We start from the raw sequence: 6,446 nt of genomic DNA, 5'->3' as shown, positions 1-6,446 counted from the left end.
ATTGGAGTGTTCAAACAAGAGGAAAGGTTTGTGGGATGTGAGCCCAGAAAGTTTAGTTCATGAGTAACTCTCAGTAAGGCTTGACCGTACCTACTCTTCCAACCACAGCTATTCCACACAAACGCCTGTGGGCAAGGTCATTTGAATTGCAGTTGCTGGGGTCAAGAGCTACTTGAGCTCATTTTCACTTGAAAAGATTAGGAGTTGAGAACCTGAGAAACTCAGCAGCAGAGCTAGCTTTGGAGCAGAGGTGGCCTTCTGGCAGGGGCCTGAAGACACACCTCATTTAGCTAACACAGTTGCCCTTCATACAATGATAAGTGACCAACATTTTCAATAGCAACCAGCATATCAAATTTTGTATGTTTAACACCAAGTACCAATTATCTGGTGAGTAAGATTACTAAGGAAACATGATAAGATTAGAAATGTATACCTTATATTCACCTAGTGGTCAGAAAATAGAGACAACAATAGCCTTTTTATTGTTGTCCGTATTGGATGTGCATCACTCTTGGATGCAAATAGAATTGAGGGGCCATGTGTGAAAGAAATTTTGCTTCCTAATAATAGCAAGTCACAGCAAAGCTCAGGAAATAAAAAAAAATCATTTATAGGCAAACAAACATAAAGGTCATAATAAATTAAAGTTAAATTTAGAAGTTCAAAGAAGGGAAGGAGGAGAGAGAAAAGATAACAGGCATAGACAATAATTACAGTACCTCATGAAAAATGTAGTTAAATACAAAGCTTAACACGCTTTAAAAGAACCCAAAACAAACAACTGTACAAAACAGAGGTTCCAATGTTGATAATTTCCTTAAACAGGTCTATTCTACTGACTCATAGAAGTAATTTGAGGACAACATTTTTAAGCGATGCTCCCATGGAAACACCTCCCTCATGCTGTTGCTTGCCATATATTCTCGATACATAAGCAAACTATAAGATAATTCCACCTTTCTTTGAGCACTAATTCATGTTAAAATTCCCTTTTCTCAACACTACTGCTTTTACATTCATATGATTCAGATGTTTAAATCTGATTAGATCTAACAGTGACTGTTTATAAAAAACCCAAGCAATTGCCAAGAAGAGGTAAAAAGTACTTATGGATGTGATGAGTATCATCAAAGAAGTCAGAGATCTGCAGAGTTTAATGGCATTGTTAAAAGCTGGCATTTCTAGCGATACAGACCAACAAGAAAGTGCATGACCTTTCTAGCGCTGATCTTAACTTCCTCTGTTTAGAAAAATGCAGCTTCCCTGTAAATCTCCTATTCCCACTGGAAAAGAAGAAAAAGAAGATATTCCTAAATCCAGTATTCATCCAAATGCTAGGCAATGAGACAAAGTAAAATCAGTTCTTGAAAATTTGAAAAATGTTGAGCTGAAGAGAAAAAGAGGGCAAGCTTTCAGCCAGTCCTTTCAGTTTGGAAATTGCCCCCTCGAAGCTTCTACTCCATAGAACAGAAATAAAGGACACTGTTGTTACGTGGAAACACATGTTGAATACCCAGTTTAAAAGTAGGACTTTAGTTGTAAGGTATAGCTACTGTTCTGTAAATACTTTCCATAATTTCAGCTTGCAGTCCTTATTTGAAGAGGACCTAACTACAGAGGTGCTAAGTTACGTTCTCATAGCTCTCTTGAGCTGGTTCCTTGTCTTCATCCTTTCTCTCATCCTCCCAGATGTGAAGACCCTCTGGCCACTAGAGCAACAGAAACACTGAGGTTCCTTTCTAGTCACTGGAAAAACATTAATACCTCCAAAAGCTGTTTCATTCCCCTTCATAAAACACTTTACCTAAAATAGATTGATCTGCTTTCTGTTAACTGTAGGCAGCCTGGACTACCACTGGTCTCTTCAGAGCTAAGCTCAGTGAAATGAATACTAGCATAATAGTTACTGTCTTGTCATACTCTAAAAAAAAAAAAAAAAAACAAACAAAAACCAAAACAAAAACCACCTTACAAATTCCTGGCATCTGTATTTCACTTATCTCCACACGAGGACTCTCCTTTTCAACCTATGGATGAGAAAGCTATAAAAGCACTAAAGCAATAACATGAAGGTGCTGGAAGCAGTCCATCTGCATCAGCCTGGCATCAGCCTGGGCCAGCCTACCTTCAGACAGTGGTATTAGGCCTGTTCTTTATATAGCTTTATGCTGAATGTGCTCAGGCCGAAAGAATTATGGGTTTCTTATTATGTAGGGTTTGTTCTGATAACATACACCTTCACTGCAGAAAGTCTTGGGCGTAATCTGGAAGATGCAGCAGACAGAAAGGCATAGCAAGAATATTTGTCATCCAGAAAGAAGAGAGAAACAATTGGGAATGGCAGAAGAGCACACGGCTGCATGCTTGTGTTAAAATGATTATTAGACAAATTATGTAAAAACCCTGAGAACTGGTAACCAAGAGAGGCACAGAGATAGCTAGCTTTAGCCTCAAAAGCTTACTCTTGCTGGTTTCCAGTCAATCACAACCAATGGAGAGAGACCTGTTCTTCCAGAAGGTGTTCAGAAGGTAGCAACGTACCACAGTACCCCTGCAAAAACAGCTGTTTTCTCCGCTAATTGAAGAGGCAGCCTACAAACATTTGCTCATTTGACTTTTTTCTGAACTAAATCAGCACCCTGTGACCCCTGCTGACTGGTGGGTTACATCAGGGGAATAGCCTCGGTATCTTGAGCTCTCAGAAGGCAGTGATAAGCATCTTTCCTGTCCACTGGACTAGGTTGAAGGACTTGATGACTTTAGACACAGCAGCGGTGAGTCTTCTCCTTGGGAAGATGGGGCTTACCTGAGAGAAGGCAGTGGGGTAAGGCCAGAACACAGGAGAAGCAAAGCACTATGAATATTAAGGGATGATCCCTCAAGAAGAAGAAAAACCCACCATGTTTCCAGTTATGATGTAGGCTGGACCACAGTCTGAGCTTGCTGTCTACCGATGACCTTTACAGATGTCTGAGATATATTTATGTGCCCAGCGGAGACAGAATTTAGGTTTTTTGACCTCCTGCCAAACTAACTCCAGAACTGAAGTAGTGTAACAGCAACACCTAAGTAGTGCTGCAGAGAGGACATCATAATTAGTCTGGAGACAGTGCCATCCTACAGCAGCAATACTCTTCAGGTGCCCTTGTGCTGCAGCCACATTAGTGCGTTGTACCACATGCACCTGTCTTGGAGAGTTCAGCTACGATGACGCACAGCGCTTTGCAAACGTCAGCAGTTATCACTGGGGTGAAGACAGATTGGGTGTTGACTTTTGAATTACACAGTTCAGGAAAGAAATGTCATGGGATATTTAAACATACTAAATACTCAGAAACTGTAATTTATGTCCAGCTCACAAGAAGGAAGCAAATAACAGTGCCTGAAACCTAATGGCATGCAAAGCACAACAAAGGAAGGATTCCCCCTTGCTCAACTCTTGATTGTATGTGCTGCAGAAACCTCAGCTTTGCATCTGGTGACAAACAGCATGCAAGGTACAAGGAAATTACAAGCCAACGCTCTATGATTGCAAGCAAAAAAAAAAAAAAGGATAAATTAGTTGTTTCCTATTGATGAAGAGATGCCATTCTCAGAAAAATGGCTAACTCCATAAAACATGTGGTGCAGCAGAAGTAGTTAAGCAGCTCTTCTTTCCCTTTTAAGTAATCAGGGGATTACATCTCTGTACGGTTAAGATCCAAAACCAAGCCAAACTTAAGCAACATTGCTTGACTTCAAACAAGTGAGAGGAAGACTGGGTTTAAAATAAAGATATCCTAAAATATGTGTGTCTTGTCTAACTCCACTGTTTTCATCTTTCCACAGTCGTAGAACTTTTTAGGTTAAAAAAAAAAAAGCATAACAGACTAATAGTGTAACAGGCTCCTCCTGTTCAATATAAAGAGTAGTCCAGCTTCACCATTCCCATTAGCTCAAGTTTCTAGGTTGGATTTTCTGTAGTGTATTTCTGGTATTTCTAAAAGAACCTGAAAGAGCTTGCATCAGCTTTGTGCTCTAAGGAGCTATGCCTATTGCTCTGGATCTATGCATATGTTGCAAACTTCTTTTATACTTATTTTAACTACTGTTGAAATTCAACATGTATTCTAAAGCAGTTTCAGTTATTCCAGAAGTAACATTAAGACTTTAAAAAGATGCTTTTACCAACTTCATACACCATAGTGCTGATTAAGAAATACTAATATATGTAGGCCTAGATATGAGAATTTATTGCCCCACCTGCAAAGCCTATAAAAATGTGCACGCAACATATGACACCCAACCCCAAATGTGTGTCTTAAGCCTATTTACTCACATTCCAAAACCTAATTATTGTGCTACATACACAGACTTGTGCTACCTTCATAACTACGCTAGATTTATGCTATACCCAATTGCCAAAATCAGAAACAAACCATACAACTCTTGCCACTGACATTGGTGGGAAGGTGTGTTGACAGCTTCTGGATGAGCAAGTGCTGGCCAATGTTTGATGGAAACTTCAGAGGATTCAACACAAACATAAGACTCATTTGCATCCACAAAAGTGGGAAGGAAATGGGCAAGTGTTATATATCTGTGGCTTTCTGTGTTAATATTGATTATTGCCAGACCCTTTTTTTTTTTTTTTTTGGCCAAGTTTATTCACTAAAAGCTTCATTCTGCTCAGACTTTTCAAAAGCACTCCCTGACTTCCATAGAACTAGTCTTATATCTAAAGCAAGTAGGACTGTACGAAAAATTGCTTCATGAGTTCACAGTGAAAGTGCCAAGGAGCACATCTTGAACAGCAGTGTGTGTCTCAGGCTCCTTGCTTGCTTACATTGGTCTCCATGAACTGCCAAAACAGAGCACAGATACCTCTGAGGGAGGAGAATTCAGAGGGATTAAGTGGTGCTGCCACACCAGTGCTAAGCAGCGTGTGAACTATCAGGTCGTACGTGATAGGGTGCAGCATTTCTCTAATGCAACTACCTTGATTTTGGATCCAAGCACGCAGTTCTGTGCAAAGGCACTGTTTATGAACAGATAAGCTTGGGCTGGTACTACTTTCAAGTCTTTCTTGTGCCATCTTCCAGTGGCTGGCACGGACATGTCCTCTGTGAATTAGAAGCCCAAATTCCACAGACATCTAATGAGACTGGTTTTGACTTACCTTACTGGTTTTGACCTGGCCAAATCAGTCAAGTTACAGGCACACATGAGGAACCACAACATCCCACGTTTCAGGGTACTTCTTCAGTGTCCCTTATTCTCATAGCTGTTCGTATGGTTGATCACCAATAGTCTTCATGACTCTGAGTATAAATAAAAATGTATAATAAAACAGTATAATAACAATAATATACATACAGCATAATAAAAATAGTTCCATTTTAAAAAAAGAATAAAAACAGAAGGTAGCCTTGTAAGAGGAGAGGCATGGCCGGGACTGCAGGCTGTGAGGTACAGCTCTCCATGCCTCTGTTGCACAGGCAGCAGGACTCCAGAGTCACACTTTGCAGCTGTGCAGTTTCCAGAGCAACACAGAGGATGCTCGTAATCAGCTGACGAGGGGCTTAACTTTTGAGGCATTGGTGGTGTTAAATACTAAAATCTAGGATCCATGCATTTGCTTGCACTTCAGCACAAAAACCCTGCAGAACCATCCCTCTCCTTTTCTGTGGCCCTACAGCCCTCCTATTCACTTGTTAAGTTTTTCACCTAACACAGATAATAAATTTTCTCCATCATTTATAACACTCGTGTTCGGAGGGTTTTGCTAAGAGCTACTTGTTTCGCTTTTGTATTTTATCCTCTGTGCTGATAGTCTTGTAGCCAACAAAGCAGATGGAGCTGAAATACAGATGCAAATAAGTAAGTAGAAAAGTTATATTAATGGAGTCCCCCATTTCACAGAGTGGGAGAACATGAAAAAGGTCTGCCAGAATACATTTTTTTACATCAGTTTTGCTTTTCTTCTATTTTGCGCTATCTGAATGACCTCCAGCTGGGGTGGCAATGAACCTCAGATAGGCAAAGGTGCTGAGAAGTCTAGATTTTTTCTGGCCTCTGAAAATGTAAAATTCTGTGGGCTAAGCCTCTCTTGCTTCATTCCTGTGAAGTATCACAGCAGACAGCTTTATGATCCAATTAAAAAAAAAAGTGTTTTGTTTGAAAAGCTTGTTAGCCTTTCAGATTAAGTCAGCTCAGCTGCAAACCTACCTATCAAAGTTTCATTTGATTACAAATAAAAAATCCAAATAAAAAGGCCAAACACCAGCCAAACCTGAAGACTTACATACTCAGGGTTCCCGGATTCTCTCTTCGTTTTCTTTGGCTTTGTAGTCATGATTATTTGTTACTATTTTTAGCACCAACAACGTGCTTCTCTGAATACTAACAAAACAAGCAGAGTCGCATTCCTACAATGAAAGGAAAGTCAAACAGACAATAGAGCA

This window comes from Gavia stellata, chromosome 5 (genome assembly GCF_030936135.1).
Source record: "Gavia stellata isolate bGavSte3 chromosome 5, bGavSte3.hap2, whole genome shotgun sequence".
In the NCBI taxonomy this organism is placed as follows: domain Eukaryota; kingdom Metazoa; phylum Chordata; class Aves; order Gaviiformes; family Gaviidae; genus Gavia; species Gavia stellata.
This window is presented reverse-complemented; position numbering follows the sequence as displayed.